The sequence below is a fragment of the Melitaea cinxia genome, chromosome 12 (genome assembly GCF_905220565.1).
Source record: "Melitaea cinxia chromosome 12, ilMelCinx1.1, whole genome shotgun sequence".
NCBI classification, from domain to species: Eukaryota; Metazoa; Arthropoda; class Insecta; order Lepidoptera; family Nymphalidae; genus Melitaea; species Melitaea cinxia.
In genome coordinates, this window is record NC_059405.1 from 9234195 (window position 1) to 9245470 (window position 11276).

The 11276-nt window shown below is 32.9% G+C and overlaps 1 long non-coding RNA gene across 1 annotated transcript; it reads left to right on the forward strand.

Moving 5' to 3' along the window:
* The first annotated feature begins 7380 nt into the window (after positions 1-7380).
* On the forward strand, positions 7381-8234 carry LOC123658483. The gene is made up of 2 exons (XR_006743888.1): positions 7381-7611; positions 7948-8234. It is a non-coding gene; the product is annotated as an uncharacterized LOC123658483 (long non-coding RNA).
* The last annotated feature ends 3042 nt before the right edge of the window (positions 8235-11276 follow it).

Sequence of the window (11276 nt, forward strand, 5' to 3'; positions counted from 1 at the left end):
TATCAGAAAAAATAATTAGAATAGAAAATATGTCGAAATTTCTATTTATTACATTCCAAATGGAAAAGTTGCTATTAATATGATTACTACGAGTATGTTGTAATCAAGCGATTTTAACATTTTTTGACCACGTGTCCTTTAGATGTCATATTGTTTATATGCAAAATCTCACACTCACATTTTACTTCAAGTTCTTCAGCCTTCAAATCTTTTACTTCAATTAGAGATTCTTATAAGAAAGAAGTCAAATAGAACGGAACAATTTATACATCTTCAATCATTCATCATTCCTTCATTCAATTGGGATACATCATGGGTATGATTTAGCAACTAGACACTAGCTTCTAGTGTCTTATAAGAAAGAAATCCAATTACCTGGAATATTTATACATCTTCAATGACTCATCATTCCATCATTCGATTGGAATATATGCTTCCAATTGTGCCAAAACAACACAATTGATTTCGATAAATAGAGATAAAAAGAGTCACATAGAATGGGTACGTTACAATTTGCACCTAATTTGTATTCAAAATCTTCGAAGCAGGATGAGAAGGGCTGTCAATACAGTAATATCCTGATACAACACGTTAAACGTGTATGCACACAAGTTGTTATTCGTAGTTCAGTGACTCGTAATGAATATTCATATTGTTTTCAAAATCGTTTCAGGGATGTCACAATTTTTTGTGTATTATTTTTGTAAAAAAATATTTTAAATTACTAGCTGATGAATTATTGTTTTACTAGCTGATCCGACAGTCGTTTTCCTGCCCTACGAACTGTCAAACGCGTAAATTTAAAATGATCTTAACGTTTTCTGAAATTTTCTAATTTTCAGCGCGTTGTTCTTATTTTTTAAAAACCTTCTACAGATTATTAACACTTTGGATATTAAAATACTTGATCAACTTCAAACCGAAAAAAGAAAATTATCAATTCAAATTTTTAAAGTGAAATTTTTATTCTATCGCCCCAAATTTTTTCGTTCGTCTATCGCATGTCGCATTACAGCTGGCCGCGGAGTAAGGATAAAGTGAAAGGCGCATGGCAGAGCAGCGCTGACCATGTAGTATTTATACTCCCCCCGAGTAGAAATTTTTTCGTCTTCCTTAGAAGGACCGGACCAGGCATGCCTGATCAGGACTAGATAAGGCATGTAACGCAGACGATTGGTCTGGACCTGATCAGGATGAGATGAGATTTCCTGATCGGATCCAGATCAGGAAATCTCATCTCATCCTGATCAGCTGGTTCAGTCCGGTCCTATTAAAAAACACGAATGTATATTCTTGAAAAAATTGTTTACCAAAAAAAAAAAAATCGAATTGATATTGTAATTTGTAAATATGTTACTTAACATAATTATTATCATGTTTATTTCCGTTTATTTTTTCAAATGTATTATTTTTTTATGTTTTTACTTTAAATTATTAACTAATTATTATTATTGATTGATTATGACCGGACCGGGTCCTGATCTAGTATGCCTTACCATACTTGATTATATTTTACATCAGGCTGTCCTTATCTGGACCGGACCGGGTCCTGATCCAGTATGCCTTACCATACTTGATTATATTTTACATCAGGTATCACAAAATTTACATGATATTTATAATATGTTAGAAAAAAAATGTTTGTTCTTGTTGTTTAAAAATAAATACGTCAGAGTTTCCAATAATTTGAAATTTGTTCAAATATTCTTTAGAACTTTAAAAAATATTTTCTTGTCCGTAGTCAAAATAGAAGCATGAGAAATAAGCAAAAACACTTTGTCAGCATAAACAGTGGTTAGTGGCGCTTGTGCACCGCGAGTCATTCGCAAAACAAAGAGCACAGAACGCGGCCGAAATAAAAATATTTACGCAGCGCCGCTGACTCAGGCGCAGCTTTGTTTGGATGGAGGAATAACCCTTGTAAAGAAAAATAAATTAATGTCAAATGGTTTAAATTAAACATATAAAGACTTTTCGGACGACAAAACGTACTGTTTAAGATTTACAATCCGTAACCATAACTTACAAAATGTTTGCTTGATTAAATCAATTTGTAAAAATGACAAAATAGAATAAATGTATTTTTTTTAATAAATAAATAAATAAATATCTACACAATACACATACAGTCATCTGTTCCTAAAGTAAGCAACTTAATGCTTGTGTTATAGGTAACAGCCGACTGGTATAGCTACTTTTTTTTTTCGATAAACATACTTATAAATAATACATATATGAATATATAAATAAATATAATACATATTACACCCAGACTCGGGGTGGGAATCGAACCCACAAACCCTTGGAGCAGAAAGCAGGGTCACTGCAAACTGCGCCAACGGGCTAGTCAAAATGTATGTATTTATAAAAGAAATTTCAATTATAGTGAGGTTTAAATAAACATTTTTACATATGCTAATAGTAAAAAAAGTCGATTATGTCATTAATGCATAAATAATTCTTTCCTTCTTTGTATTTGTATTTTTTTATTTTGGCAGTGTAAAATGATGTTTACTATTTAATTTTGATTTTTAGACATTGACATATCTACAATAGAGAAGGTCCGAAATATTAAGGAATTACTTTGAAAGCATTTTGTTAAATACAGAATATATAAGATAATGTGTAGTGACACAAAAACAGTAGTTTGACGTCATAAGCATATAAATAAACAATATAATTGTAAAGAGCAGCTGTAACTAATAATTTGTAGGTATATATTTTTTGTACATATTTTTTAACTAAGGCTAGGTTACGATTTAAGATTACACATTAGAATCATCCTCAATGATATAAATTTTGTTACTGATGATATTATTTATATAATAGATGAGTGTGTAGGCGCATATACACTGGCGATTGCGGTTTCGACTCCCGCTCGGTAGGGATGTTTGTGTTTGTGCATATTTGTTTCTGGTCTGGTTGTCTGTCCTTGTGAGTCCCATCGTGTTTCGGAGAGCATGCTAAGCAATCGCTCCCAGTTGATATTTATACACACCTAGCGATCACATACACATACATTACAGCAGAATTTCTTGCTCAATATCGGGAGAAGCGATAACGCGCCTGTGATGCTTCTGGTGTTGCATGCGTCTATAATCTATAGTTATTGCTCACCATCAGGGGAGTCGTACGCTTGTTTGCCAACATTGTTGTATAAAAAAACTGTAGGGAATATGGATATATTGCTAACCCGCAGTGGAATAGCTTGGTAAATTAAGCTCTGATCCTTATTCTACATGGAGACGGCTGCCCAATTTCAAAACATAGTAAGGGACAAATTTTTCGGAATAGATTTTTTATCTTTTTTTCGTTCCAATGGAGTCGTTTTAATAATTCGGTAAATTAATTTTTGTCACTTACTGTGTTTTGAAATTGGGCAGCCGAAGAGCTCTATGCCAAGTAATGAATCAATCAATCAAAAGATGACCCACTCCTTTTTCGGCTATTCAATAAAATATGATAGATAAGATTTTCTACGTCGACCGATACGATATACAAAATATCATGAACTGTCTTTCGCTATTAAATTAATACGTCATCAAAATTAAAAACTATGTCATAGCAGATATGTGAGAAAAAATCACAGTAGCTAAAATATACCAACTAACTTTTTAAGTAAAGTACTCGAAACGTGAGGTGGAGATAGCAATGACATTAATAGATCGCTCTTATTTGATGTTTTATATAACAAAATTTTATCTTCATTACTTGCTTATCAATGTAGAGTACTACTCGACGACAAACAGCATAAAACTTTTCGCATCATATATACAAAGGATAGGGAGACATGCGCCTTTTGGTGTAAAAGTCCTAAAAAAAGAATTCGACACTACAAAATTCGCTTTGAAATAACACACGATTTATTATAAGACTGGCAACTAATCATTATTTTTATAAGGTATTCTTTTATATTCTTTAATCTGCTTTATTTTTCTTTGATGTTTTAATCTTTTCATGTTCTATAATAAATAAATCAGTGTACGTGTATAGTAATTATACATTTATTTTGGTTTCCAAAAACGTGCTTTTATTGCGAGGTTATTCTAATCAATCAATCAAAGCCAGTCAGTTATGCAGTATTAAATTGAGGAAACCGATACTGTAGATTCTGACGAAAATATATGGGTACATTAATTAAATAAGACTCGATAAATATTTAATATTTTTACATCGGGTAGTAATAAATGATAATCAAATAATACCTTACTCCTGTTTTGCTTTGTCATTTGCTCACGGAAATAATTAGAATAAATAAAAATAAATCGCCAAAATGTACATACATTTTGGCGAACACACAGTTCTGAACGACTGCGCTAAATTAGATAATTCTTTTTTGTTTTTTGTTTTATTAAGAAAAACGACATATTTACGAGAAAAAAAAAATAGTGATACGGGGTATGCCGTGTGAGTTTGTTATCAATAAAAATTACTTAAGAACGTCATTCCGCTATGTGATTTAAGATTTCACAGATATAATCTAGTAGAAATGAAGTGAAATTATATCAATAGTTGCGCGTGTAGTTAAATTAGCCTTTGACGCAGCTCGAACAGCACGCGAATGCGACACGAGTCCCACCGGACATGATGCATTACTTTAATGAAATAACGACAATTTGCATCGAATAACTCGCACCAGCTCCCTTCCACCCCACGATACCTCTCAATGAACGCTAACTGACTCACTCTCAATGGAAATAGAACTTAATTGATGTTAACCGTCCTTAATGTGCATATCTCATAGACGGCAATATCTCAACATCCTTGAATGGAATCAGGTTTAATTGTGGGCTAGGCTTGTTCGTTACTAATATTCTTTATACTGTACCTAGCGTGAAAGTGATATTGAAAACTGGACGTGAACTTTCTTCACATTCATTACTTTTAGCAATATATGTGGGATCTAAGATTTATAAGTAAAAGGGGATATTTTACTATGTTTATCATTGGTCATTTTGAGTGTCAAATATTTCAATACCTTTGCAAGCGCCATGACCACGGCTGCACTTTTAACACAGTTCTAAAGTTTAACTTCTAAAAGTGTCCTGTTTTACTTTTCAGTTTTATTTTTATTAAGAATAAACAATTATTATGTCTAACCTTCCAAGTAAATATAATGATAGATTTACACATGGTGGGAAAATTCTCAAGTACATTATCGTGGCAGGGAACAATTTTTATGGTGAACGTAATTTTCTTGACAACTTGTGTCTTTATTAGCCCATTACTAGAGTAGTTTAAGTATCTTACAGGTCACAGTGATGAATTTTTGAAATGAACGCTTTCATATGCCTAATGCTGTTAATATTTATAAATGCGAAAGTTTATAAGGATAGATAGATGTTTACTCATTCACGTTAAACTACTGAACTAATTGCAATGAAACTTTGTACGTAGTAGATAAGCTGGAGATCCAGAATAACACATTGGCAAATTATTAACCGACTTCAAAAAAGGAGGAGGTTACTCAATTCGACCGGTTATATTTATTTTTTTATTTATGTTCGGGGATAACTTCGTCGTTTATGAACCGATTTTGATAATTCTTTTTTTGTTGGAAAGGAGATATCCTAAGAGTGGTACCACGATAAGGAAACTATGATCTTATGATGAAATTCCTGAGAAATCGAGGGGAACCCTCGAAAATCGCAGTGACGACTAGTGCTTTTGTTAAAAAAAAATTGTCTACTTACGCTGTACTACTTGTCGACGAAATTAAAGTCGGAAATTACGCGGGTGGAACCGCCACACGCGTTTAATTTCATCAATGGAATAATTAAAATTTTTAATCCAAAATAGATATTTCTGTAGTAAAAATCAAACGAATAACCAAAAATAGCATATTCTTACATTATTGAAGTATTTTCACGTTTTAACAATTTTGTCAAAATAATAAAATATGTAGTTGCAGTAGGTTGTTTTTTATATAACATGGAAACAGTTCGTTGTGTTTATCAGATCGACACGTCTGAGATATCTGCGATACGTCTGGATAAAGGATTCATCTTGGACAGTGAATGGCACTCCTTAGCGATAATATTGAAGGCAGATGATTGCGCACAGCAAACGTCATGGCTATTTATATTCTAAATAATTGTCAACACGAAAGCTGAACATGGTAATTATACTGAGTCCATAAGATTATAGAGTTAATTCTATTCAAGTATGGTATAAAAACAAACTACTAGTAACTAGTACTAGTATTTTGTTTGTACATAATAGTTTGTTTTTAGTTATTTTATAAGTATTATTAGTACTAGTTAATAGTTGGTAGGTAGTCGTTTTGAATATCAGTACAAGCTCATACTTCGCGGGATACCTATGCTAAAAATAAAGGTTTTCAAAATTTTATTGAGTTCGTGTCCCTACCGCATCGATTAATCTTCATTGAATACTCTCAACTTACGTGACGTTGGGGAAATTATTCGTCTTATTTTGGCACTATTGAAAGCTAATTGAAATTAATGAAATACTAATACATTTTGGTAATAATGAGATTTTGATAAACAAATACATAATGATAATGAAACGAAAACAACATAATATTCTAATGATAACGAAAGATATGCTGTAGCGTCGGCGCCAAAACTTATGATTAATAGCAAAATCATGTCCCCATACGATCAGCGCGTGATTCGATATTTATATTATAAAAATGAATACGTCACACAATATATTAGTGATAAAGTAATTATTTACTGGAATCTTAATCTTCGATTGTGATATAAGTGTATTAGCAATTTGACACGTATGTCTTTGAGGTTTTATCACCATCGGTATTTTTTGTGTAATAATGTTAGTTTATTGAGACGAATTATAGGCTATAAAACGTGATGCTATTGCAAGCAGAATAGTAAGCACATATATCAAATAAACTGAGAAGTTTCGAAATTTCAAAATATATGCAAATAATAATGTCAGAAGGTTACAAAAGTAAGTTATTTAGGGATTTTTTTTATACCAGTAAGGTGGCAAAAAGGCGTACGGTCCACCTAATAGTAAGCGTTTACTGCAGCCCAAAGCAGCAACAAGATCATCAAAAGCTCATTGCCAACCCCAAATTTGGCAGCACAGCGTATCCTAAAGAGCTCTGGCTACCTTACAACAGGAACACAAGTCTACTTGAGTGCTTGGATGTGATCTTTTCTGAAGTAGAAGTACTTTTCTAGTCAGCCTTTATCAGACATCATGTGGGTGAATAGTGGAATAATAGAGCAAAGACACTGCAACCCAAAGCAGCAACAAGATCATCAAAAGCTCATTGCCAACCCTGACTCTAGCAGCACCGCCTATCCTAAAGAGTTTTGACTATCTTACAACAGGAACTCAAGTCTACTTGAGTGCTTGGCTGTGATCTTCTCTGAAGTGGAAGTGTTTTTCTAGTCAGCCTTTTTCAGACATCATGTGGGTGAAAAGTGGAATAAACGAGCAAAGACGTCATAAATGCTAAAATCTTCGTTTTAATGATTTTCATAAAGTTTCACAATCGTCCGACACGTCGACGTCTTCTCATCGTGATCGTTTAGCGTGACAGGGCTGCCAATCTCGGGACGCCGCACTATACTTTTCTTTTCGTTCTGAATTGATGATTGTCTCCAAAATATACATAATGTATGTAAACACAATTGTTAATTTATTATTGTTACACCTAAATTTTCCACATAAAAATATGAGTGGTTATCCATTTGTACTTTGAATACGAGGCGATCTGGCCACTTTATGTATTTAATAGCATTTACGAAGACTAATTGTAATTTTCTATGTAAAACTATTTTAAAATAACGAATCCAATAAGTAAATTTCTGGTAGATACATCATCTGCGTTACATGCCTTATCTAGTCCTGATCAGGCACGCACGGTCCGGTCCTTACAAGGAAGACGAAAAAATTTCTACTCGGGTTGTTTTTACCAAATATAAAAATAATATTTGATTCCCTAATCCTCAGCCAGCGTCCACCGGCGATCTTACGTAGGTCGTCGTTCCAGCGGGCCGGAGGACGTCCCACACTGTATTTGCCAAAACGCGGTCCCCACTTCAGAACACGTCTGCTCTAGCGGCTATCGGTCCTGCGATACAGGTGACCAGCTCATTACCACTACAACTTGCTAATTCTGTGGGCTATGTCTGCTACTTTCCTGGGATAGTTCACCTCACGGATCGTCTCATTTCTAATTCTATCTTTGAGAGATACCCCAACCATAGTCACCTATGAATAAAATATTCCACAGCAAACGTTTACTTTATTGTGTGTAACAAACCTTTAGACACCTTTTTTAAACGCGTGTCCTTAAATTTTAGTGTTAAATACTTTTATATTTTATATTTTTATTTATAATTAATGTTGTCGTCACAATCAATGGTTCAGATATCGAGAAAAAGCCATCCTAGCTCAAGAAGCCCTCTTCAGACTTTCAAGTATTTACTGTACGAGTATTTGATATGTGCTTCACGTTTGATTACACCTCGATAAATAGAAACGTAACTACGTTGTTTATAAATGTATGTACTTATACGTCCTAATATAGAAGAATTAATATAATGTTCATATTAATTGAAATTTTACTTCATCGTTCTTAGATAATAATACGTTATAAAGGTACAATAATAAAAACAAGTATTTAAAGCTATGATATTTTTAACAAACAATCTATTGGTTCAGTAAACTGTAATTAGAACAAAAACGTATTTCGTAATAGAAGACAATAAAGATAATATATATAGATATAATAGATAGCATAGACTTACCGGTTGAACGTACTTCTTACAGCTCTTTCACACTGACTTGCGAGAGATTATGCAACGATTGATTCTTTCGCGTATCTTCGTGCACTCACTTCAAAGATGTTGCGAATGTACTGACAACATGTTGTGACATCATCTCACTGAACAATTGCAAGAATAATCTCATGTGTATGGGTCGTTAACATCACGTACAGTTTTATTACAAATTTTAATGTAAAAAAACTTTTGTAACAATGCCCTCAAAATTAATTTAAAATAATGAGAGACATTTTCTTCGAATTAATACTGGACAAACGGTAGAAATATTTTAATGAAATTATAACATCTAATTATGACGACTGAGTCATCTGAGTCTACGTAATTACGTATACTTTCCAATACAACAAAGTAGACAAACGCACTAGACCGACTTTAGGGGAGAGCTAGAGCACCGTGATCCCCACGATCGATATTTGTTTTCTTACCATTTGATATAAAAACGAACAACGACAACACAACATCGACCATTGAACCTAATCTTGTTTTAACATTAAAAGTTATTTATTCCTGGAACTGGATTTCGATAAAATTGTTTACGTCCATCGAAAAAAGCTAGACAGTTCCATTCATTAATCCGATATTTATATAATAATATAGGACAATTTTAATAGTTTTTAAACATGTGTACCTATAAACACATATCTTTTTTAAAATTATTATATCGGTTAGTTGATATTTGACTATATTTAGGGTTACGGTTACGGCTAGGGCTACCCCTTCTTATTCCAGGGCTTCCAAACCTCTAAATCCGGTCTACGCAAAAATAAGAATTGCTAAAAAAAAAGTTTAACGGGGAGTAGTCGCCTAAAACACCGACGGTTTGCGGGTTCGATTCCCATTCGGGATGAATATTTTGATTTCGGGATTGGTACTTGTACAAATATTTCTTTCCAGTTTGGGTGTCTGTCCTTGTATTTCTCGGAGTGTACGTTAAGACCCGGTCCCGGTTGTTATTATAAATACGTGATAACCATTGTTACTCATGGTAGGCAACATATCCGCCAACCCGTAGTGAAAAGAGAGCTCGAGAGAAAGAGGCCTATGCCTGACAGTGGGATGTTACAGGCTGAATTAATGCATAAATGAAAATAAAATAACGATAAAACAGTTGCGGAGACAGCTGCAGTATAAAAAAATATCACTTTTCATACAACAGTTTTCAAATTTAAAATAAAATTGTCATAATTTAATAAAACAACGATGAGATTTTGACAAAAAACAAACACAATAATGAAAAAAGTTCATTGAACGAGACTTATTTTAAGTAAATCAAAAAAGGAAACGTGTACAGAACAATTTGAAAAGAAGTTTTGTTAATTAGCTTTCTTTAATATATTTTTAGTATAGAATATGTTTTGTATATTATTCAAGTTTTCACTACTTTTTAATCGTTTACATAAATGGCGACACTTCGCATATACATGGCATGTACTTGACTGTAAAATACTTAAGTATTCTAGAAATTTACAAGGCCGCTGCGGCCGGATCCTATTTCTCAGGACAAGGCCAGTTCTATAACTTTATAATCTGTGGTTATAACGAGGTGTTTGTTTCATAAGAGTTCCCGTTTATTAATAAATGTCTGACTATTCCTTTAAAATACAATTATTGTCACACTTATTTATATAAAGGTTTTAGACCTAGCAACAGTAATTGACCTTAAGAATAAAAATTTTCTTATATTGTAATCGTCTGGTGACTCATAAGTTATTTTTTGGTCAGAGATTTTCCACAATAAAATGATAACAGACTATATCGTTAAAGATAATAGAGAAAACAAATATAAATGATATCTTTATCATAGTAATATAGGCCAAAAATAATTGTCTCTTTTAGTAACGTATACTTTTAAATAACTAAACTCAAATCGTCCAGCTTACGATCACAACCATTACACTTAAAGGACAGCTATCATTTACCTTCATCACCGACAGAGTCGGAACTGAAAGAGTTCGAAGGCGACCGGACAATATCCTACCACAAGTTGTGCAGTTTTCTGCATGAAATAATCTAAAAATAATACTGCTCCCAATAATATTGTTTTTGTCAATTTTATCTCCCGTATCCCAGCGTAGCGAGATTAACTCGCTACCTCGCTCGCCAGGGCACAATACCTTTTTAGCGCTCCCCCCCCCCACCCATTTGAAAATCATATAATATTATATGTAAAATATACTCGCAAATTAATAAATAAATAAAGTAAAATTAATTAAGTCATAACCTCACTGAATAATAAACGTCGAGTAAGTATAAATCGTCGAGTAAATCCGGTAAGTAATCTTCTTTGTTCTATTAAATTATCAAGAACGCCTTGAACTTGAAAGGTAGTTAACACAATATAAATAAATATACACTATAATTTATGCCAACATCAAACTTATAGCATAATTATAACATTTAATACTAATTTAATAACATTTCATTTTTATTCTAAGCAGAGTGCGATGACAAGGACGCTTAACTGAAAAATAAACGCACAAGATAACTTGAACG